This window comes from Bubalus kerabau, chromosome 5 (assembly GCF_029407905.1).
Source record: "Bubalus kerabau isolate K-KA32 ecotype Philippines breed swamp buffalo chromosome 5, PCC_UOA_SB_1v2, whole genome shotgun sequence".
In the NCBI taxonomy this organism is placed as follows: domain Eukaryota; kingdom Metazoa; phylum Chordata; class Mammalia; order Artiodactyla; family Bovidae; genus Bubalus; species Bubalus kerabau.
This window is the reverse complement of record NC_073628.1, coordinates 4,309,727-4,334,686: the sequence shown is the minus strand read 5'-3', so window position 1 is coordinate 4,334,686 and position 24,960 is coordinate 4,309,727. Positions and strand designations below refer to the sequence as shown.

The window sequence follows — 24,960 nt, the reverse complement described above, 5'->3', positions numbered from 1 at the left end:
TGAAGCCCGCCGCTGCGGCCGGTCCCCAATGCCCTCGACCGCGACAAAGTGCCCATTGTCATCTATTACACTTTCCTCAAAAAACCTTCAGCCGCGCACAAGGCCGGAGCCATATCCTTAACTGGCTCTTCCTCATTGTCTGAGCCCGAGGGAAATAGAACGTGTCAGTCTGAGTAATGCTCCCTCAATACTTTTCAGGAGGCTGCTCGGGCCTGCGCCGGGATAAAGCCGCCCCCACGCTTTCTCAGGCCCCTCAGGCAGGGATGAAAGCTGGCCTGCGGCGGGCAGGCCGCCGCCACGCCACCTGGCCCCCGGGGACAGGGCGGACCTGGGCCGGCCTGGCTGGTGGCCGCCCCCTCCTCCCCAAGCCTGCCTGGGGTTACCAGGGGAGCAGGGGAAGGATGCTGGAGGGGAAAGTGGGGTCTCCTTAGGGGCTCTCAGTGCTCAGATGGGGCCTTTGCCCCACCACGCCTGGAACTCAGAAGGGGCAGCTCCCATAGGTCTGAATCCCAGAGCCTTTTACTTCCAAGTGTGAAAGTGTGCAAAGAAAGCCAAAGTGCTAGTTCCTCAGTCGTGTCCAACTCTTTGCGACCCCATGGATCATAGCCCGCCATGGCTCCTCTGTCCATGGGATTCTCCAGGCCAGAATACTGGAGTGGGTAGCCGTTCCCTTCTGCAGGTGATCTTCCTGACCCAGGGATCGGACAGTACTTCTTGCGTCTCCTGCGTTGCAGGCGGACTCCGCCGTCTGAGCCACCAGGAAGCTGGCTGATTACATCCTGGCGTTTGCTCTCTGCTCACTCATCCGTCCTTCCCCTTACAGTCTGTTCATTCCCACTTTGCCTGGTGTTTTCATGAGTGGGTAAGGGGCTGCTGTTAGCAGTGCCTTCCAGGGGGTTCAGGGAGGGGAACTGGCCAGCAGCTTGGGTTCCACCCAACGCAGCACAAAACAAAATTAAAATGCAGCTCTGGGTCAACACCGAGGACCAACTCTGGACAGGACAGCTCAGCAGGGCACCGGCCCAGAGTCCTCTGAGGGCCGCCCCGTGTGACTGAGGGTCGTTGGCCGGTAAGACTGCCCTGCTCTCAGAGACCTGGGGCAGAGAAAGGCATGGACCCTGGGGCATCAGAGGCCTGCCTCTCCCTGGCCTGTGAGGCTGGACTCACACATCATTGGGCAAGAGCCCATCGGGAATTTGAGGTTGACCAGAGAGCCTCCCAGCCCCAGCCCCACTCCAGTGACTGTGCTTGGCCCGAGCGGTTGCCTGCTCTCAGCCGTCACCCCGATGCTGTCGGCTGTGACAGTTGAGCCCCTCAGCAGCAGCTGCAGAGCCCGCTAGGTGCGGAGGCCTCAGGGACCGCCCTGTCTGACCAAGGCCGGAGGCGGGCCAGCTGCAACCCCTGTGAGCCTCATGTCTCAGGAGCAGTGGAGTCCCCTGCCCACCCCGGGGGCCTCCCTACCAGGCCCCTTCCTTCTGGGTGACCTGCAACATGACAGAACCTTTTGGCCAGAGCCTTAGCAGCAGCACAGAGCATGTTCTCAGGGCTCTGTCTCTGCCCCAGAGGCGGGTCTCTGAAGCCATGTGCCAGCTATGATCCAGAGGTGCCAGGGCAGAGGCAATGGGCAGGAGGAAACTCCCCCAGACCGGCACCTCCTCCTGGCATTTCTGTATTCCTGCAGTTGACTGGGTACAGACACCCACCACCATGCTTTGGCTGATGCAACTCTGCAGCATCTCCCATCAAGAAAAGGGTGGGTCTCCCTCCCGTTGAACCTGGACTGGCCAGTGATTTACTTTGACCAAGAGAATATGGTGGAAGAGGCTAGATGCCAACTCTGAGCCCTGGCACCCCAGGCCCTGGGATGCAGGCAGGACCCTGGGGGCAGGGTAGCCCACTACCCCTCCGAGGTTCTCAGAGAGCCCTTGCTGAGTTGCATGGGCTGAGGCTGAGCTGAGCTGAATTGAATGAACTGAACTGAATTGAAATGAACTAAATTAATCAAATAAACAACACTTGGCTGCAACACCAGGCTAGGGACATAGCGTCATCTCTAACAATGATTTCAAGATAGGGACTAGCTTTTCTCTTCCTCTGGGTCTCCACCCACAGGGCAGGCATAGGGTTGGGAAGCAAGCGCAGGGAGCTCTGGCTGCAACAGTGGAGCATCCTTGGGAAGACTGCCCTTCTTCACAGGCAGAAAACTCCAGAACAGGTAAGCTCCACACATCTCCTTCTTCCATTTATCTCTCCATTATTTGAGGAGGGGCACCTCCATGTGACAGAAATTCTGCAGGTCCTGGGGGTGAGAAGGGAACTGACGCAGTTGTTGACCTTAAGAGATGGTTGTCCAGTAGAAGAGAGGACACAGGTATGTGTCAGGCAGGTGTGGAGGGAAAAACAGCAGTGAGGATGGAGGTAAAAGGGAGCCCCAGCTGGGGCCTGGGACCAGGAAGGCTTCCCTGGAGGGGGGCATCTGGGCAGGAAGCTGGAGGAGGTGGGATCGACACTGAAGGAGAGGGGAGATCAGGGCCCATGTACAGGGGTGCGGCAGCGGGAGAAGGGGGCAGGGACAGGCCAGGAGGAAGACACAGGGGCAGGATAGTCCAAGGCGTTGCTGGCCTCGGAGAGAAATTGCAGTTTGTCCTCAGAGTAAACAGGAAGTTAGAAGGATGCAGTGGTAACCGCCCCATGGCTCCACGATTCCATATCCTTAGCCACGTGGTTTTGCACGTGCCTCCCACCAAGGCTGGGCCTCGGACTGGAGTGAGGTCTGGGTGTCCCTACACAGAGCTTTCACCAACGCACGAAAGGGACCCAGGTGGCCTACTGGCCCAAGGAGGACGGGGTTCTTGAGCAGACCTGGAACCCAGTCCCGTCCCGGGGAGGGCCTGCCCCCTGCCCCTCAAGAGACACTGGCATAGCCCAAGCTGCCACAGCAGAACACTCAGACCCTCCCAGTGCTCGTGGCCAGAAGCCGGGTCTGCTGTCCCGTGGGGGTCAGCCTCCGGTTTGCAGACAGAAGTCGTCTTCTTGTGTCCTCACCAGACAGAGAAGGCAGAGAAGCCAACTCTCAGGTCTCTGCGTATAAGGGCACTGATCCCACTACAGGGGCCTCACCCCAATGACCTAATCCCCTCCCAGAGGCCCTACCTCCTAATGGCCTCCCATGAAATGTTGGCACTTCAACACTTGAATGGGGGGGACACAATATTCACACACACAGCCTGAACTGAGACTCAAACCTTCCTGGAAGTAGACACAGGGAGTGGACATGGCAGCCTCGTGTGCAAAGGGACGGGGAAACTGCGGTGGACCCCTGCCGGGTGGGGGGCGTGAGGCCAGGCCGCCGGCCTCAGGGCTGGGCCCCAGGTTTGCCTCTCCTGTCCTGTAACCTAACACCTCCGCACACCTCCTAACCTGGAAGGTGGGGACAGCGGTCTGCTCTCCTCCTGAGGTCGTGGGGAGGAAGCGGAGAGTAACTGCCATGCTCTGACACCTGTCGGATGCTCGCACGTCAGTTAGCCACGAATGTTTTGCTTGCTGGCGATTTTGGGCCAGAGCCAACTAAACGCTGCCCGCTCCCTCCTCAGGGGCCAGCTCACCCAGAGCCAGTCCCCTGCTCTTGCCTGGCCCCTCCCAGGAACCCAGCCCTGGCCCTGGCAGTCCTCTGGCCTACTCGTGGGCGGTTGGAGCGTGTGCCCGGGCTGGCGGACCTGCCCCCTCGCCCCTCTCTGATCTCATCAGCAGCACCCTCCTCCCCTGGACCCACCGTGGGCCCACCCAAGGGGTCCAGCTGCGGCCCCTTCTTCACCCCCTACCTCCCCCACCGGCGACCTCCGCTTCCCCAGACCTCCGGGGTGAGCTGCCAGGGAGAAGGCCATCTCTGACGTGGTCCTTCCACACAGGGGGCCGCGGGCCTGTCAGATTGGGCCACCAAATCAAGGGTGATGATAAAACCTGTCCCTCCAAATTAGGCCAGAGCCCCCGGAGCCCCGCTGATGACAGCCAGTGTACACCAAGGACAAAGACACCAAGCAGGTCCTCGGAGGATCATTAATATGGATTGAGGCCCATTGTTTCCTGAAATGAGGCCACGGGGGTGCTCCTTGGGGAAGCACATCGCGGGCATCCACATGTCCAAGGGGTCCTGGGTTCTGGCCTGGGGTCCCTCAGCTGATGCCGGAGGGGTGAAGCTGGGACTGGCTTGAAGAACATTCTGGAGATGTGGCCGTGGGAACCAAGGAAGCACTCACGACTCAACATGGAGGGTTTTGCACTTTGCAAAGCAGTTTAAGTTCACAGCGACTTTAGATTCTCCTCCACCCCCTGGGAGCCAAGGCAGTGCTTCACAGTTTACAATGCATCCTTCATTCTTTCTCCCATTTGAGCTCTGCAACAGGTCATTTTTCCCAGATGAAGTTCAATGACTTGTCCAAGGTGACACGGCCCATTAGAAGAAGGTGTGAGATGAATGTATGGAAAAAAGGAAGGAAGGAAGGGAAGAAGAGAGGAAGGTGGACTGATAGTGGATGGATTGGTAGGTGAGTGAAAGGAAGGAAGAGAGGGAGGGAATAAGGTATAGATGGATGGATTGTGATGATGGATGGATGATGGATAGGTGGATGATGGGAGGATGATTAGTTGGGTGGATGGGAGGATGGATGGATGATGGGAAGATGGATAGATGGGTGGATGGGAGGATGGATGGATGGATGGATGATGGGAGGATGGATGAGTGGATGATGGGAGGATGGATGGATGGGTGGATGGGAGAATGAATGGATGGATGGATGATTGGAGGATGGATGAGTGGAAGATGGGAGGATGGATGAGTGGATGATGGGAGGATGGATGAGTGGATGATGGGATGATGGATGGATGGGTGGATGGGAGGATGGATGGATGGATGATGGGATAATGGATGGATGGGTGGATGGGAGGATGAATGGATGGATGATGGGAGGATGGATAGATGGATGGATGGGAGGATGAATGGATGGATGGATGATGGGAAGATGGATGAGTGGATGATGGGAGGATGGATGGATGGGTGGATGGGAGGATGAATGGATGGATGGATGATGGGAGGATGGATGAGTGGAAGATGGGAGGATGGATGAGTGGATGATGGGAGGATGGATGGATGGATGGATGATGGGAGGATGGATGAGTGGATGGTGGGAGGATGGATGAGTGGATGATGGGAGGATGGATGGGTGAATGGGAGGATGGATGGATGGATGATTGGAGGATGGATGGGTGGATGATGGGAGGATGGATGGGTGAATGATGGGAGGATGGATGGATTATAATGGGAGGATGGATGGATGGATGGATGGATGATGGGAGGACGGATGGGTGGATTATGATGGATGGAAGGATGGATGGGTGGATGATGGGAGGATGGATGGGTGGATTGATGGGAAGATGGATGGATGGATGATGGAAGGATGGATGGAGGGATGATGGGAGGATGGATGGGTGGGTGGATGGATGGATGGATGGATGGGAGGATGGATGGGTGGATGATGGGAGGATGGATGGGTGAATGATGGGAGGATGGATGGATTATAATGGGAGGATGGAGGGATGGATGGATGATGGGATGATGGATGGGTGGATTATGATGGATGGGAGGATGGATGGATAGATGATGGAAGGATGGATGGATGGATTGATGGGAGGATGGATGGATGGATGGATGATGGAAGGATGGATGGAGGGATGATGGGAGGATGGATGGATGGATGATGGGAGGATGGATGGATGGATGATGGGAGGATGGATGGGTGGATTGATGGGAGGATGGATGGATGGATGATGGGAGGATGGATGAGTGGATGATGGGAGGATGGATGAGTGGATGATGGGAGGATGGATGGGTGAATGGGAGGATGGATGGATGGATGATTGGAGGATGGATGGGTGGATGATGGGAGGATGGATGGGTGAATGATGGGAGGATGGATGGATTATAATGGGAGGATGGATGGATGGATGGATGGATGATGGGAGGATGGATGGGTGGATTGATGGGAAGATGGATGGATGGATGATGGAAGGATGGATGGAGGGATGATGGGAGGATGGATGGGTGGGTGGATGGATGGATGGGAGGGTGGATGGGTGGATGATGGGAGCATGGATGGGCGAATGATGGGAGGATGGATGGATTATAATGGGAGGATGGAGGGATGGATGGATGATGGGATGATGGATGGGTGGATTATGATGGATGGGAGGATGGATGGATGGATGGATGATGGGAGGATGGATGGATGGATGGATGGGAGGATGGATGGATGGATGGATGATGGAAGGATGGATGGAGGGGTGATGGGAGGATGGATGGATGGATGATGGGAGGATGGATGGGTGGATTGATGGGAGGATGGATGGATGGGTGATGGGAGGATGGATGGGTGAATCAGTGAATGGGGGTGGGGGGAGAGGTACTGGCTGACTCACAAGTTTAAGTCGTCAGCACCACTGAAAGGCGTACTGGCTGGCACCCGAGACATGGTATGGGCTCAGTAACTCTTGAGTGAATAAATCCCTGGGTCTGCCAAATTGTATGTGCAACACAAAATATACAAATGAGCCTGACCTCCGTTCTCTCTACAGGCCCAACCATGAACCGAAGCCTGCTCCAGCGACGCATAAACAGACCTGAAAGCTTGCAGCACCTTGGAAAGGCGCGAGGCTGCTCCCTCCTGCTTGCCTGCTCCGGGGCTTCACCCCTCAGTACAGTGTGTGCCTGGAAAGCGCACAGCGCTCAGTGTCTTAGTGTGGGTGGCTGCTGAAACAAAAAGCACCACACACAGCAGAAAAATGGAAGCATGTTGTCTCCCAGCCCTCGAAGCTGGAACCTGAGACCCAAGTGTCAGCAAAGATTCCAAACCCTTCCAAGATGCATGGAAAGAGGTAGCCTTTGTTCTGACTGCACCCTGAGTCCCAGCAAGCACACTCCCATCCTCAGGCCCTTGTGGAGATGGACAGTTGTTTGTGGCCATGGTTGGGGGACCCTTCATTCATCAGCACTCCGGGTCGTCTGTCCACCAGCCCCTCTTTCCAAGCATCCCTTTATCAAGACAGGCACTCTGGGGCCCATGCCTGGCGTGGAACCCCAGCTCCTGCAAGCATTAGCCGTGTGTCCTTGGGCCTGTTACTTAATCTCCCTGTGCCTCAGTTTCCTCCTCCACATGACAGCTAATGACACTGCCTATATGTAGGTTTTTGTGATGATGAAAAGCAAACATTTGTCTGGGATGTTGTGGGCACCAGGTCTGTTGTTTGCTAAACAGACCGAGAAATCATGTAGGCAAGGTCCCCGGACTCTCGCTCTCTCCCTCCAGGAGCCCCTGGGGAGGTCTCAGGGCTTATCTGGGGCCTCGGAGGAGGGGCCTGGCATTCAGAGGCAGGGAGGAGCCAGGTCCACAGGGGACCTCGCCTGGCAGGGCGGCTCAGGACTCAGCCCTCAGCAGGCAGCCCTAGCCGCACCCCATTTTATGCATATTAGAGAGAAATCCAAGCGTGATGGTCCGCGATTGTTCCATTTGTTTACAGCATTTGTTCGAGCATATTTCTGGCAAGGAAGCTCACAATAAACCGAGGCCAGGGCGGCCGGGCTGGCGGGGCAGCAGATGAAGACAGCTGCCGTGGCGGGTGCTTCCCGGTGGGCTGGGGCCGGAAACCGGGGCTCTGTCTGAAGGCTTCAAAGAAGGGTCTTTGTCTGGGGCGGCCGAGCCCGGGGCCCCGCGGGGGCAGGCAGGCTGGGGCTCCCAGCCCTTGGGATTCCGCATAGCCTCTCTCCGGGCCTCGGTTGCCCTGGTACATGGTGAGGGCGCCCCGGCACCACGTATGTGCAGGGACACCGACTTGTGTTGGCTCTGGGGAAGCAGGGATCCTCTTGGGGTGTCGCTTGTGTTCTGCAGCCATTTGGGGGCAGCCACCAAAGGCACCAAACAGCATGGAACCTAACTGGTGGTGAGCTGGCGGGGGCAGGGGTGGGGGGGTGCCCTGGGGCGTGGCCCCCAGAGTCAGGCTGCCTCTGAGAAGGGAGGGAAGGACCCCAGGGCCTCACTGTCTGTGCGGGTGAAAGTTAGACACCTCATCCTTCCGGGCTGCACCCTGGTCCAGAACCCCTGCGGCTCTCTCCTGTCTGTTTCCTGCACGATATTCTGCACATAATTGCTGAAGAATGAATGAATGAATGAACCAACGAACCAATCAATCAAGCAACATATGAACACATGAATAGATGGAAGAAGATCTGGCTCTTGCTCCAACTGAAGGACGAAGCTGCCAACTCCAGCTTCCCGGGTGTAAATACCTAAGGGGTGTTCATAAAGGCTTCCTGACCATGAAACACTTTTTGAGGCTGTCTGTGAGGGATGTGAGTGTTTGGGGCAGGAAGAAAAAGACCTGGCAATTTCTGGAAGGAGCAGAAGACACCCTCCAACTCGGCAGGTAGGCCAGCCCTGCCTGACTGTGGCCAGTGGGGAGCATGGCCAAGGGCAGGTCTCAGGGCTGCGGCAACCTCCGAGGTCTGTGCCTTCAGTGTCCTTGACCTGCTTGGACCAAACCCTGCCCTCAGGGCCCCCTCCAGGTCACCTCCTCTGTGAAGCCTTCCCCAAGCGCCCAGGAGGGCACTGGCCGCTCCTGTGCGCTGAGTAGGAAGAATCTTCCATCCTGTGTGATTTACAAGGACACGTGTCCAGGTCTCATCTCCCATTGGCTGACTGGGGGATGACTTGAAAAAGGGATGTACCCAAATGCTGGAGCCCCTGTCTTGTCCCAGGACCAACGTCAGGGTGTCAAGGACAGGGTAGGGGCCTGGGGCAGGAGAGGGGCATTACGGGCAGGGCCCTCGCACTAGGCCCTGCTCACACCGGGCACGGGATCTGACTTGACCTCCAAGCAAATAGGCGGTGTTCCTGACGCCCGGTTACAGACGAGGAAACAGAGGGTGCTGGAGGTGAGGGCACCCAGAATGCGATGTAGCCGCGCCTCTCGGTTCCTCTGCCAAGGTGGCCTGGATGAGAGAACAGATGAGCTGGGGGCTAGGGGCTTCCTGGAGTTGGGATTGCCGATGCTGCTGAACCGGCTGGACTTAAATAGCGTGCACTGGACAAATATTTATCCCAGATGCCAGAGGAGCCGGGGAAGTCTCCGCCCCTCGCTCCAGGTCCCTGCTGATGAGGTGGGACCCTCGGGAGGGGAGGGGTGCTGCAGGAAAGGGGCAGGCTTTTACCGCAGGAGACTCTGGTCTCCTGCAGTGGTGTCCCCAAAGAAGCACAGGGTGCAGGGATGGGGGTGTGGCTCGCCCCTTGGGCACCTCCACCAGGTGACTCAGCAGCAGACTGCCTGGCGCCCGCTGCCCGGCCCTCTCCGCTGACCCCTCCGCCTGCCAGAGCTAATATTTGAGGTCAGGAGGTCAGCTGGCGCTTGTGAGCAGGCCATGGGGCCAGCGGGGTCTCCCTCCGGGGCCAGCGCTGCCTCTCCACTCCCTGACGCTGCCAGGGCTCTCCCGGGCCAGCCTGCAGGGTGGCGGAGGGCCTTTCGAGGCTCTGGGTACCTCCTCAGCCACAGCACGGAGCTCTCTCCAGGCCCCCTGCCTCAGAGTGGTGCTGTCTGAGATCCCAGAGGCATCGGGCCCCTGGCTGAGGACCCCCTTCTTAGCCACACAGGCAGGCAGGACAGGGACGACCCTCGCATGTGAAAGGTAGAACGAGGCCCTGAGACAGACGGGGAGGTCTGCTCGGAGTCACACAGCCCTGGGGCTCCCGGGCCAAGGTCCAGGCTCTCCCTTTGGGCGTGTGGTCCTCATGAGAACCCCTGGGTCACCTCAGTCAGCTGCCGAGGACAAGGCCGGCCCCCCAGCCACTCAGGAGGTGACGCAGTTTTGGGAGGACATCCCCCCGGGCCAGGGCCCCTACCCCACTCGGATCATCTCAGAGCCAGACGCCAGGCTAGCTTCAGGCTGGCTGGGAGCAGCGGGACCTGGACGGCCAGGCCTCGATGGGCCCCCCGGCAACCACCAGGCGCGGCGGCCTCCAGCCTCTGCTGGAGCCCACCAGCCCCATGGTGTCCAGCGGCCCATCTGGCCCAGAGGAGCACGTGAGTCCTGTGAAGGCCATGGAGGTGAAGGAGCAGGGGAGGACCGCCCGGGAGGACGGGGGCAGGGGGCGGGGGCTGGGAAGCCCTGGGACCTCTGCCCGGCCGTGTCCCCTGGCCCAGGCTCCTGGCCCTGCTCCGCGGTCCCCGCGCGCCAGGAGCCAGGCAGCCGGAAAATGTGAGTGTCAGCACGGCGACGCCACATTCCTGAGGTCTCTCTCCCGGCCTCGGGGCTGCCACCCCCGCCTGGGCCCAGCCCGCAAAGCCACACTGGTGGGTCCTGGGCTGTCCTGCCCGCCCCCAGGGGCTCATCCCTGGAACGCCCTCCTGCCAGCCAGCCGCGGCTTTGGCTGCCCCAGAGGCCCCCCGGCGGGGCCAAGGCTTTCAAGTGTGTTCCCAGGGGGCCTGCAAGGCTGCCGCTGCCTCCAGAGGGCTGGGTATTTTGGGGGACATCCCCTAAAGGAAAACAGGGCAGGAATGCTGGAGGCTGAGCATCCTGTCCCTGAGGCTTGGGTGTGGCCCTTGGAGCCAGGCGGAGCAGGAGGGGAGGGAAGAGGCCACAGAGGACGAGAGGGAGCCGGCGGGCGGACGGCCCCGGGCGGGGCACAGGGACGTCCCTCCGAGGCGGCCTGTCCCTCAGCGAAGCAGCTCACCTCTTGGGCCTCCTTCTCTCGTCTGCAGGGTGGACAACGAGGCCGTGCAGGGCGGGGCCAGGATGACCGCACTGTCCACCTTGTCCTCCTCCGTTGTCCCCTGCGTGCTGGTCCGGGGGTGTCTCCTCTCCTTCCCACGGAGGCCTGTGGGGCTCAGGGCCAGGCTTCCTGTGCACCCCCAAGGGGAGCCAAGAGCAGAAATCCGAGTCCAGAAGGAATGATGCTAGGGCACCCTCGACCCCAAGAAGCACTGGGGCCCCCCAATCTCCCGTGTCCCCGGCCACCAACTGTGCTCCTCGCCTCCCCAGGTCCCTTAGAGGGTCCAGACAGAAGAGCCTTAGAGAGGAGGGGGACAAGAGGGGGAACTGGGGCCTGGAGGTAGAGGGTGCCTCCCAGGCAGGGCTCTGGCCTCTGTGCGGGACCCGGGTGAGGGTCTTCCTGGCTCCCCCACCCCAGTGATGCTGGAGTACAGCACAGGCCTCCACCTTCCTCCTCCTTGCCCTGGTCCCTCTGCTCAGGGAGCTTTGCTTATGAGCATCATGGAGCTCCATGCCTTCTGTGATATCCTGGCTTCAGCTTTCCCAAGCACAACCACGCCACACCACATGGGCCCTCCTCGTGTATGAGGGCTGGGACTGGGCACCTTGATTGGGGGTGTATTGAGATTCAGAGATTAACCAACCCCAAGGCCCAGCCAGCAGGTGCTGGAGCTGCCTTGACCCTCAAGCCCGGGGCCTCTTGGGGCCACAGCAGGCCACGCCGGGAAGCCGCCAGCTGCCCTTCCAGCCCCCAAGGTGGGCATCGTGCCCATAGCCTCTCCTGGGGCAACAGGAGGGCACAGAGGAGGGGGCTTTTGTCTGGCCCCATAGGAAGGCCGGGGACTCACAGAGCTGGCCCTGGCAGCGGCTGGGTACCCGGGCCACCCGGGCAGAGGCGGTTAATGAACCCGCCTCAAGTGGGCCCAGCACAATGGCGCGTTGTGCAGCCTGTCGGGCCGATCAGTGTGCCCGCCCGTCACGGCTCCGGGGCTGGGAACACACGACTGAAGAGTGCGACCCTTCATGCCACCATGGTGGGCAAGGCGGGGCCCCGCGGAGCCCTGTGGGGGGAGGTGATCCGGAGGATGTGACCGCCGGCTGACCCGCGGGGGACCCAGACGTCGAGGCTCCTCACCCATCCCTTGTCCTTGGAATGTGTGTACCATCTACCATCCTCACCGCCGCAACTGCCCTGAGGACAAGGCCTCGAGAGAGCAAGGTGGCGCTGAGACCATCTGGCCGGACAGAGCACGTGGCCGAAGCCCAGTGAGGACTCTACGTAAACATGTGGACTTGGCAGGTGGACACGACGATCCGCTGGTCTTATGGAGTCTCATATGAGTCTCCTATGTGTGTTTCCGGCTTGTTCCACCTGCCACCTGCCCGTCTGGAGCGGCTGCCTCCTCTTCCGTGTCTCTTGGCCCTCCAGTACGGGGACAGTTTATGCACCGACACCCCTGAGCCCCCTGATGCCCTCCCATCTAACCCAGTGCCCGTCCGTCACCATCTGGTGCAGGGAACCAACACGAGAGGGGGCGCCGTAAGCATGGGGCAGGGGGACCACCAAGCCAGCCTGGCTTGGAGGGCTGGGTCCCCAGGTTGGGCCAATGATATAGGAGGAGGAGCCAGGCTAGGGCTCCAGAGCCCCTCCCAATTGTGACCTTGAGCTGACCCCCTCACCGCCTCAGTCCTTGCATCCCTACAATGGGCCCACTGCCTCCCTGCCGCCCCCAAGGCCTGTGGGAAAGCATGCAACTCTCCTGTGAACTTCACATGTGATGAGAAGGTAAGCTTTGCTCCAGGAAGCGAGAAAGCCACTTACAGCCTCGGTGCCATCATCATGGCCTCCAAATGTCCTTGGTGGGGGGAGGGGCTGGGGTTAGATGAACCAGGCCACCCACAGAGAGGACAGCTAAGTCCCCATGGCAGACCACATGGAGCCCTCAGGGAACTCGAGTCTCTCTTAGAGCCAGTTTCTCTGTCTGTGGAGTGACGGGTTCAAGACTCCCAGGCTGGGCTGACCTCCTTGGAGACCGGCGGTCACTGCCCACAGGTACCCCAGGCCCGCAACCTGGACAGGTGGGCCCTGACGTCAGCTGAGCAGGAGGTGGGCCTCCTCCCTGCCCCAGCAGAACACAGGGACCCCGAGGCAAGCACTGAACCACAGAAATAGCCCGGCAGCGTTCCCACAGGCTTCTGGGTGGTATTTTTAGCTCTGGAGCCGGAGGCTCGGCTTGTTAAGAATAGCCGTGGGCAGTGGGAAAGCGCTCTGGCCGTGGGGGCGGCGGTGGCCGCTGTGAGAGGCCCGCAGAAGTCTGCTCGCAGTGGCTGCTCCCCGGGCAGAGCGAGATAGCATCTGGTCTGCAAAATCAAGCATGAAGGGTTTGTGTGACAGCCGTGACCGAGAAAGAGGGTGGCATCCTCACCAAGCTCCCTGGTGGCTCTGGGCCTCCTGGTGGACAGCAGCCTGCAGGCTGGGGCTGGCCGTCCTCCTGGGGCTCTGTGCCTGTGGGGTCTGACACGCTCAGTGGATGACTGTGCAGGGCTGGGGGCCCTGAGCCTGACTGTGCCATCATCCCCCTGGGGGCTCCTGCCCAGGGATGGAGGTGCCCTTCTCAGGTCACCCAGCCAGGGTCCACTGGGCCAGCTCCAGCTCCTTGGGTTGTCGTTCAGTTGCTCAGTCGTGACCTCACAGACTGCAGCACGCCAGGCTTCCCTGTCTTCCACCATTTCCCAGAGTTTGTGCAAACTCATGTTGGTGATGCCATCCAGTCATCTCATCCTGTCGCCCTTTTCTTCTCCCACCCTCAATCTTTCTCAGCATCACGGTCTTTTCCAATAAGTCGGTTCTTCGCATCAGGTGGCCAAAGGAGTGGAACTTCAGCTTCAGCATCAGTCCTTCCAATGAATATTCAGGGTTGATTTCCTTTAGGATGGACTGGTTGGATCTCCTTGCAGTCCAAGGGACTCTCAAGAATCTTCTCCAACACCACAGTTTGAAAGCATCAATTCTTTAATGCTCAGCCTTCCTTATGGTCCAGTTCTCACATCTGTACATGACTCCTGGAAAAGCCATAGCTCCCTGGGAGGTCAGATACTTCTGCCCCAGGTCTGAGATGCTCCACCAGAGCACAGGTCACAGATGGGCCTGGAGTCTACAGAGCTCCCCTCCCTCGACCCTTCCCCTTCTCATCCGCTTCTCCAGGGGTGGAGGGAAGCTGCCCACCCCCACCCTGCAACCCTCTCTCCACCCTAAATCTTCTGCCTCGTTCACACGGATTCCACTGATGATCCTGCCAAATGACCTCTTATCCTAGCACTGAATCCTTCGGAGGGCAGGGCTCCGAGACGGCCAGGCCTCCCCGTGCTTGGGACAAAGGGTGCAAGCAATTGGCAGTTGTTGCTCAGTGAAGACAAAGACAAATGACCAAGGAATGACCTGCCGAGATTCACAGGGACAGCCTCTCATCCAGCGCTTCCTCTGCTCTAAGGCCGTCCGTGGCTCCCCAATACCTGTGCGTGCACACTCCATCACTTGAGTCATGTCCTGCTCTTTGCCCCAGTACCTGTAGCAGCTGGATACACTGAACTGGCAAATCTTTGTTCCCCCAGATGAGAATTCATCTGGAGACATAGGGAAGTTGAAGCAGATGAGGGCAGAGAGATCTGTAGTCCTGGTGAGGTGGGGGCCCCGACACTGGCTCAGAAGCTGCTTTCCAAGGCAGGGTGGCACCTGGTGGGGAGGGGCCAGGACAGCACCAGACACCTCAGCCAGGCATTCAGGGCCTGCCAGGGCCATCCACGTTGCAACCCAGTTCTACCACTTTCTAGGGGTCTGTCTTGCTCAGTGGAAACACCCAGGCACCCCACTGACTGGGACCTGGGGAGACTTGAACCGCAGACACCACACAAGCTGGCGCCCCGCGGGCACACCTCCCCTTCCAGGCTGACGTCATGAGACTTTGCAGCTCATGTCGGGCTCAGAGCAGGGGGCCTCTCCCAGCCCCTCTGCCCCGCCTGTCCCAGCTTACCCCTGCGACTCTGGGCCTCCCCCTGGAATCCATTCATTTACCAACTCATTATGCAGCCAGTCAGCCGTCCGTTTTTTTTTTTTTTTTTTTTATCCGCGTTTTCTGAGCACCTGCTGTGTGCCAGCTGCTTGAGACATGAAGACACTGAGGACCCCGGGACCTGACCTCCAGGAGCCCCCCGGGTTGGCAGAAAAGACAAGTGAGGAGACTGAGAAATGCACGGTCCTGACAAGAGCTGGTATGAAAGATACAAGGGAAGGAGAGCTGGCGGGACCCTGAAGGCTCGGCTTCTGCTCAGGGTACTGGGGTGGGATCAGAGACATGTCCCAGAAGAGGTGCTGAGCAAGCAGATATTCGCTGAGTGAAACCATAGCCCCTGCAAAGTGTCTGGAACACCCTCGGTGCTCAGCCTGTGCAGCCGGGACCATGCCTTCCTGTTCTCTGCAAATCCACTTCCACAACTGGAACTGGAACTCTAAGAGCATCCTATTCCTCCCAGCATCCGAAGACCCTGGACCAGCCCTTGGTAAACACAACTAGGGCAGGAAGGAAGACACCGTTTCCCCGCCAAAGCCTGCTGAACAGTGGTGGCAACCTGGGGGAATCTCGTGGGGGAAGAGGTAGATGGGGGATTCTGACCTGCCTCCTGGTAAGCTGGAGGGGTCTCCACACTCTGCCCAGGACCACTGATACGAAGAGCCGGGAGAGGCACCCAGCCCGGTGTTCCCCTCCTTCCTTCTTGTGTCCTCAGCCACCTGAGACTCATGCCACAGGTGCCCCCCTAGGGCCAGGCGCCACCGTCGTCCAGGACCACAAAGTAAGTGAAGCAGACAAACTGCCTGCCCCGTGTCCCCACAGCACGGGGCACAGACCAGACTCGAAGACACAAGCGAACAATGGAGTCTGTTAGAAAGTGAAGCAGGATGAAGGGGGCAGAGCTGGAGAGACCCAGAGCTTTGGGGACGGTGATTTGGGGGCAGAGATCACTGGGAAAGCGTGCCCAGGAGGAGGGCAGAGGTGGTGCAAAAGCCCTGAGGCAGGAGAGCATCTGGTGCATTAGAGCAACAGCAAGGAGGCCCTGCACCCCGGGGCGGGACCAGAGGAAGCATGAGGAAGGGGAGACGGAGCTGGGGCTTGTCCGCTGTCGAAAGGACTTGGATTTTACTCTGAGTGAGACCAGAACTGTTAGAGGAGTTTGTCTTGCACCTTCCCAGATCAGCCTGGCTGCGGAGTTTAGAACAGATTGGGAAAAGGAAATAAGAGAATTTAAGAGACCAGCAAGGGGGCCCAGATCACGCTTGGGAGACATGACTAGGCATCACTGAAAGTTGGCGGTGGGAGGTACTTGGAGCCTGATACATGCAGAGGGTGGAGCCAGCAGGATTTCTTGATTGATGGGGTGTGTGGAAGAAAGAGGGAGCTGAGGGCTGCAGAATCATGGCCCCGCCAAACACCACCACCTGATCCCTGGCACCTCAGGCTAAAAGGACTTTGCAGGGGTGATTAAGTTAAGGATCTTGTGATGGGGAGGTTGCCCTGCATTGTCTGGAGAGGAAGAAAAAGGCAAGGGGGCCAGGGCCAGAGATTGGGGTGATGCATTGCTGGCTTTGAAGGGAAGGGGCTGCAAGCCAAGGGATGCAGGTGCCTTTAGAAGCTGGAAAAGGGCAAGGAACAGATCCCCCCTGAGCCTCCAGAGAGAAGGCTGCCATGCGCCCCCTCCAGTGAGACCCACATCAGACTTCTGACCTCCAGGCTGTGCAGGAATAGATGTGTGTTTAAGCCGCTGTGATCGTGGTCCTTGGTGACGGCAGCCATGGAGATGAACATGAGGGCCAAGGGTGACTTAGTGATACTCATGTTCATGTCAGGACAGCCTCCTTGGTCCTGGGGGCCATGAGTGGAGATGGGAACAGATAGGTACATGCCGTGCCCACACCAGGAGGTCTATGATGCAGCAGCTTGCTGCGGGCGAAGCACCTCCAGCCGTAAAGTAGAGAGAGTGGCAAGGCAAAGAACCCACCCCTCAAGGAGGGGGCAGCTCCTCTCTCCTTACAGGCCCCACTTCAGATCCGCAGAGCGTCACTGGCCACATCCATATGTCGGCAGGAATAGCATGGGTCTCTGCAGCTCTGGGCGTGGCCTGCCAGCTTGTTTTGGGGGAAGGGCCGTGGCAGAGCTGTAAGCATGCGGGCTCATCCTAATTTGATGCTTGCTCTGTTTCTGTAACAGAATAAAAGGGATTTTTAGCAAATCCCTGGTTTCTCAGACGATAAAGAATCCACCCGCAACACTGGAGACCCACGTTTGATCCCTGGGTCAGGAGGATCCCCTGGAGAAGGGAATGGCCACCCACTCCGGTATTCTTGCCTACAGATTTCCATGGACAGAGGAACCTGGCAGTCTACCATCCATGGGGTCGCAAACAGGCGGACATGACTGAATGACCAACACCTTCACACTGGCAAACACCCAGTAACCCACGTGAGTCCTCTTTTCTCAAGGGTCTTAAGAAGACTGCTATTGGCAACGAGAGTTTTCAAGGCATGTGACGTGCTCAGGTTCATGTCTTTTAATGAAGAGACTTTATTCCTTAGAACGGTTTTAGGTTTACAAAGAACCGCCTCCCCACCCTTTTGTTAATATCTCCCATTATTGCTGTACACTCGCTACAAGTAATGAGCCCATATTGATGTATTATGCTTTAATATCTGTTTAAATACTTTTTTTTCTTTTTGGGCCGAGCGACAAAGCCTGCAGGATCTTAGTTCCCCAGCCAGACACCAAACCCTCACACTGGAAGCAAGTAATCCCAACCACTGCGCTGCTGGGGAAGTCCCGACGTATTATCATTAACCCAAGCCCAGGGCTTACATTAAGTTTCACTCGATACAGTACATTCTGTGGGTTTTGTTAACGCACAACATCACGATTCCGCAATTACCTCTCACAAGCGTCGTTTCACTGCCGGAAAAGTCTTCTGTGCTCTGTCTGCTTATCCCTCCCTCGCCCCCACCCTGGCTGCCACCAAACTTCAGTGTCTCCAGAGTTTTGCCTTTTCCAGGATAGTTGGAATCACACAGGGTGCAGCCTTTCAGATTAGCTTCTCCCGTTCAGCAACATATATTTACTTTTCCTCCACAGTTTTTCACGGCATGATAGATTATCGCTTTTTAGGACTGACTAGTATTCCTTTGCCTGGATGGACCACAGCTTATCCACTCACCTACTGAAAGACCGCCTGGCGGCTGTCAGTTTGGGGCAAATGTGTTTTTTATAAAAAAGACCATTTGCATTTTACTTATTTTTAGTTTTTTGGCCATGCCCTGTGGCACGCAAGGGGTATTAGTTCACTGACCAGGAATTGAACCCACGCCCCCTGCAGCGGTGGTGGTAGAGTTTTAACCACGGCGCTGCTGGGGAAGTCCGTGGGGAAATTTGAACAAAGCTGGAACTATACAGTCCATGGAATTCTCCAGGCCAGAATATTGGAGTGGGTAGCCTTTCCCTTCTCCAAGGCGTCTTCCCAACTCAGGGATAAAACCCAGGTCTCCCGTGTTGCAGGCGGATTCTTTACCAGCTGAGCCACGCGGGAAGCCCACAAGCAGACTTACACCATTACTTCTGTTTTGCTGGGCTGTGGAGGAAGTTCTTTAACCATTGAAGGGCACTGGTGCAGAGTTGAGTGGCCTCAGGGTTTCTGGGGCGATGGGTGGCCCCGGCAGAGTGGTGAGCTTTCTGAGACGGTGGGCAGTGGGGGAGGGCAGGTCAGGACATCTCAAAGAGGCTCCCTGACATCTCCCCCTCCCCTCCGAGCGCCAAACAGAGGCTGGGTGAACCTAATGGGCTATCAGTCAGGAGTTTTCCACTCCGCGGAGAAGGCTGGGACCCTCAAGTCCTGGGACTCTGGAATGAGCCTGTTGTGGACATATAACTGTTCAGCTGTCACCATAACCCTGCGTGTGTGTGTGTGTGTGTGACCTTGATGGGTGGTCCCAGGGCAAAGGAGGGAGGCCCTTGCCCCCGCTGCCTGGTCCCCCAGCCCCAACTCCAGAGTTCCGCATGGAGCAGGTACTGGCCAGGTCTGCAGTTTCATGAAGAGGGACTCCCCCCCCCCCCCCAACCTCGTGCGGCTTTGCTGGCTGGCTCCTGCCATGTAAGGGCAGAAGTGGGAGACGAGGCTGGGCATGGAGCCCCAGCGCCCCTGGAGCCTGCAAGGCCACCTCGCCCGCTGGGGGACCATCTCCCGGCCCGATTATCAGTGCCCATCTGGGTCGACCTCACACAAAAACAGGAAGAACTGGGACAAGATCCTCCACCTTCCTCTGATTGTCAGCGCCCAATTGTTTCCTCGCGGAGACGCCATCCGGCGGCTTCACGGATGCTCCTGTGCCTTGGCCTGGTCAGCTCCCCGTGACTCCCAGCAGAGAGAAGGAGACAGGGAAGCCATGCCCTCTGGCAGAGCCCAGACCGCAGCCCACGTGGCTGCCAGACGCAGGGAAAGACCTTGACCTCCCTCCGGTCTTTCAGGGCAAACCCAGGGGGCTTTCCGAGGCTGCGGGGGGCAGCTGCTGCTGAGGTGGAAACAACCCCCCAAGAAACGCCTTCAGCTGCAGGGCGACAGAGGAGCCGTCCCAACAGGATGCAGGTGACCCTGGCCAGGAGGCGGGGAGAGCCACCCACTCTCGGCACCCACGGCCAGCAGCAAAGAGCGGAAAGGAAGCGCGGAGGGTTGGAAGCTCCGGCCTTGATGAGGAAGGTCGCCCAGCCTCCCGCACTGCTGTGAAGGTTTTCCAGCGGCTTAGTGTCCCCGCGTAGTATTCTCAGTGACCCCCGGGGCTGGAGGAGACCTCAGAGCCCAGGAGGTAGAAGACTCGGTCCCGCACCCCGCTGCCCCATTAGACATGCACACACATGCATTCACGCGTGCTGCAGGGTCCATGCACACACAAGCTCAAGAACCTCTTCCCCTGGGAAGGGAGTCCTCGCCTCCTGCAGAGTTTACGAGACCACCTGGGTCTGGTTGGGCTTCGTCATTGGTCCCACCTCGAAGGTGACCTGAATTCTACTCCATCTGGCTTCGGGAAGGCTCAGCCACTGACTATCTGCCCCTTCACAGGTGCCTGCAACAGCCTTGGGCATCCACAGTGCCCTGTGCCCATCTAGTCCAGCTGCTCCTGGCCGCAGCAGCCTGATTTTCCTGGGAGCAGGAGAAGGTGCCTGCCCCCCTCCCCCCAAAGAGCCAGCCTGGGAAATTCTGGAGCTCTCTTTCCGCCATACTTGATGGACTGAAGCAGTGCCACGCCCTCCCACATGCAAGAGGAGTGGGCAGAGACCTCACCTGTTCATCAGCAGAGCGTCAAAGAATTCACAACCATGTTTGAAAGCCACCATCAAGCTCAAACAGGATGATGGATCCTCAAGGTGAGGGGGCAGGGGATTTGCCTCCCACCGCACCCTGAGGCTCTTTGGCAATGCCTGATGCTGTGGTCTGAGTGGTCGTGTCCCCGAATTCACATGTTGAAAACCTAACACCCAAAGGAGTGCCCTGGCAGTCCAGTGGTTAGGACTCCATGATTTCCCTGCCTTGGCCTGGGTTCAATCCACAGCGGGGGAACGAAGATCTCGCAAGCTGCACGGTGCGGCAGAGGACACCACCAAATACAAGCAAGCAAAGTGAAGCCTAACACTCAAGATGATGGCCTTGGGAGGCGCAGCCTCTGGGGGACCATGCCCATGAGACACCCCACGGAGCATCCCGTCCCCTTCCTGCAGGGGAGGACGCAGTGGGAAACCGCCGCACCAGCACCTTGACCTTGGACACCCAGCCTCCTGGAACCTGGGAATCGCGGCTGTTGTTTCTGAGCTGCCCCATCTGTGGTGCTCTGTTAGAACCATTGGAACGTGCTGAGATGCTGAATGCGTGTCTGGTTGTCATGGCTGGGTCAGAGTGTGGGTGGAGGGGAAACACCCCACAGGGCCCAGGACAGCCCCTCAGAGACGGACCCAGCCCCAAACACCCCTGGGGCCTCGGAGGAGAAACTGGGGCTAAGGGATGTGGCCTCCAGGTGTGGTCCCTCTGCCGGCCCTGGGGGCCACCGGGGGGCTAGGACATGGCAGGACAGCTGGCCCGAGGAGCAGCTCCCCACTCCCGGCTGAGGTCACGGCTCTTTGGCCGGCAGCAGAGGCCCAAGCTCTGGGCTGGGAGGGCCAAAAGCATCCCTCATCCCCACTCAGCTCCTTCCGCCTGGTGACCCCCGTGATTCACTCCCTCCATCACCACCCTGCTTACCCCCTGGAGGCAGGAGGGGCCGCCCTGGATGAACCACAGCTATCCAGGAGCTGGGAATGGATCAAAGACCTCTGATGATGGTCAGTGCCCGTGTAGACCCGGCTGGTGCAATGTGCCTGACCAGGGACCAGCGTGTCTTACCTGTGAGACTGTCCAGCCAGAGGGGCTCAGGCCTGTTCGCAGACAGCTTGGGTTTTCTTTAGTTCCTCTCTTTTCTCTGTGCACCCGCTCTGACCCCCCACCCCACTCCGGGGTTTCCCTTGAAATGCCAACCAGACAGCTGCAAAGGCAGCCCCCAACCACAGCCTTCCGGGGCCCGCTCTGAGCAGCGGCCTGAGAGGCCCAGGCCGGGCGTGCATTGTTCCATTTTTGGAATTCTTCAAGAGTGAGAGCAGCCTGGCTGTCAACAGAGCTCTGTTCACAGAGGCCGGCCCGGCGAACGGGAGAGGGCCCGCTATTGTCCGGCTGGGCTGCGGGCCGCTGGAATGCGCTGGAATGCCGGCCCGCGTGGCACGGCCCCAGAGCGGGGCCTTTGTGTGCAAACACCGGCAGACTGGCCATCCCATAAATAATGACAACCTCACTGCTAGGGCTGGACAGGCGTCCGGGTGCCAGGATTCCGTCCTGTGATGGGTGGGCATCCAGGGTGGGCCCGCCTTCCCCGAGGAGCGCCTGTAGCTGCTGGGTGGGTCGTTCATAAGTAGATTGTTTCGACTAGGGGTTCAGCTGACTCCACAGGGGGACTGACACCCCCCCAACTAGGCTGGGGACCTCAGTCACAGTCAAATGCTATGAACCTGTGCATGGGGACACAGCGGGGGCGGGGGGGATGGGAGGGGCCAGACCGGGTCACCATCAGGATGGTGATGCTCACTCTGACCTACTCCAAGCAATGTTCTGTGGTCACTTCATCCCTGAGAGCTGAGTTTTATCAGCAGAACCAGGACCAGGGAGCAGAAATCCATGTGTGTTTCAGCCAGGCTGTCAAGGTCACCATCACAGAAGTGAGTCACATGGGGAAGTGAGAAAGTGAAAGTGAAAGTCACTCAGTTGTATCCAACTCTTTGCAACCCCGTGGACTCCATGGAATTCTCCAGGCCAGAATACTGCAGTGGGTAGCCTTTCCCTTCTCCAGGGGATCTTCCCAACCCAGGGGTCGAACCCAGGTCTCCCACATTGCAGACGGATTCTTTACCATCTGAGCTATCAGGGAATCAGCTATCAGGGAAGCTCAATGGGGAGTAAGTATTCAAACAGCACTTCACCCTAAGGTTCTCCTCACCCCAAAACATGACCCCAGCCTAATTAACCCATAACCTCAGACACACCTGACTAGGGGCATCCTTACAAAATACCTGACCAGTCCCCCGCAAAACTGTCAAGTCATCAAAAACAAGGAAAGTCTAAGGAGACATCATAGCAAAGAGGAGCTTGAGGAGACATGATGACCGATGTGTTCTGGATGGGATCCTTGAAGAGGCAGAATATTAGGTGATAAAGTATGGGCTTTGATGAACAATAATATTGTATTGATATTGGTTCATTAATTGTGACTAACGTACCAGACCCATAGTAGATGTTGCTATTAGTAGTAAGAGAAACTGGATGTCTGCAAATTTTCTGTAAGCCTAAAACTGTTGTAAAATTAAGAGCATCATATACATTAAGGAACAGGCTGCCTGTGGCTACATAACAACTGCTCAGTAAACAGGAATTTGATGATCTGTGCCAACCTTCCCCCTGTCACTCCAGACTCAGAGAAGCATGAAAATTCAGAGAGAGCCTTTTCACTTTACTCTGCACAATAAATGACACTGAAGTTATCTTATTGTGAGGAGTAAATGGAATAAGGGTACAGGAGTGCACTGTGGGGGGAAGCAGGGGATTCGACTGTGAGCAACCTGAGGACAAGGGCTGAGTCTCTGTCTCCCTGACAGCCCCAGGGCTTGATCCAGAGGCTGGTGCACAGTAGATGCTCCACAAGCTTGTTGGATGAATGAAGGTGGGAAGGAAGGAAACACGAGTAATAGATTGGTGGTGGTTTAGTTGCTAAGTCATGTCCAACTCTTGTGACCCCATGGACTGTAGCCTGCCAGGCTCCTCTGTCCATGAGATCTCCAGGCAAGAATACTGGAGTGGGTTACCATTTTCTTCTCCACAATAGTAGACTGAATAGATGGAAATGGACAGACGGATGGTAGATGAATGGACAGGTGAATGACTACTAGATGGGTAGGTAAATGAGTGGTGGACAGATGAGTTGATTATGGATGGGTAGATGGATGGTGGATGAACGGATGAATGATGGACGGGTGGATGAATGATGGATGGATGGATGAGGGATGGCTGGCTGGATGACAGGTGGATGGATAGTGAATGGATGGATGAATGGATAGATGGGTGGATGAGGGATGGGTGGAAGATGTGTGGATAGATAGTAAATTGATGGATGAGCGGATGGATGGGAGATGGGTGGATAATGCATGGACAGACGGTGGATGGATGGATGGATTGATGGATAAGAGGATGGTGGGTGGATAGATGGATGGATGAGTGATGGGTGGATGGGTAGACAGATGTATCTGCTGGGTTTGGGAGGATGGAATCGGGTGGAAGCTCTTCACCTTCCACTCAGGTTGTGTCTTCTCCCTGGACAAGTGAGATGCTCTCTGGAATCATTATTTACCAAACTTAAGGCAGCTGTGTTTACCTGGATTGAATTATCCCACACTGGGGAGGTGAGGATTGTTGTAAAGAACTAAGTTAACCCGAGGTGATGCTGTCAACGCGGGCAAATGGGACTGCTTGCCAGCATACGACAGCCTGTGTTCCTGTGCGCTCTGAAATCCCCTGCACAGGGCGGAAAGCACCAGAATCCTGGGGATTTTTCTAGAGTGGATTTTGTTTTGCCAACGAGAAAGAGTTGCCATCAGATACAAGTGGTGAGAGGTGACCCGCAGAATCGAGAGCCCCTTCCCATCCCTCCGGTCAGCCATCACTGTGACCCCCCACCCTGGCTGACTGGCAGCACTGCCCAGGAGAGGTGGCATCATTCGGAGCCCAGTGTGACCGTCTGGGAGACCACTTCCCACAGAAGCAGCCCTTCACTAGAGCCTCCCGCAGCCAGTCTCTGCCTGCCTGTCAGCAGCACGGCTGCCTGGAGGATGGTTTCTCTTCTGCCCAGAACAACAGGATCCTCCACAGACAACTTGGCAAGGCCATGGCTGACCACTCATCACATTCCCGCCCAGCGTCCCTCCTGCACCTCATGGCCCCAGAGTCTAGGGTGGAATACAAAAGCCTGAGGTCCTATGCTACCATGTGAGATCACAATAATCAGTAGGTATGTGTCCTGGCAGGTGGGGAATCAGCTTACCGAATAGACGGCCGATTTTGTACATCTGTATCCACCTACATGGAAACAGATGAAGACCACAGACAGCAGGTCTCCTGACCAGCACCCACGGAGCTGAGACGACACGTGGGGCCCTGCAGTGACTGTCTCCAGCGGGGTCTGGGTCCTGCTGACCACTCCCAGCTGGCAGCAGTTCCAGGAGCCCCCCTGCCCCTCTGTGCCCCCCCCACACCTGCCAACCTCAGCCTTGTTCACACTGCTGCTGCTGTTTCTGTGCTTATAGTTAATCCATTCCTTTACATAACTATTACATCAACCAATGAAATCTAAGTGTAAAAAGTTATTCATTCTCTGGAAACTAAGCTTTAGAAAACACTGATGATGATAAGTTGCTAAAAAGGAAATGAAAAAGCTTCACCTGGGTGGTAAGTAGGGCAGAAGTAAACAATGGTAGCAAACATTCATAAACTTCTAG

General features: G+C 57.5%; 1 long non-coding RNA gene across 1 annotated transcript; it reads left to right on the top strand.

Annotated features, from left to right (window-relative positions):
- Positions 1-2,162: 2,162 nt before the first annotated feature.
- On the top strand, positions 2,163-6,899 carry LOC129653564 (uncharacterized). Its single transcript, XR_008715162.1, has 3 exons — positions 2,163-2,215; positions 4,403-4,544; positions 6,628-6,899. It is a non-coding gene; the product is annotated as an uncharacterized LOC129653564 (long non-coding RNA).
- Positions 6,900-24,960: the final 18,061 nt, after the last annotated feature.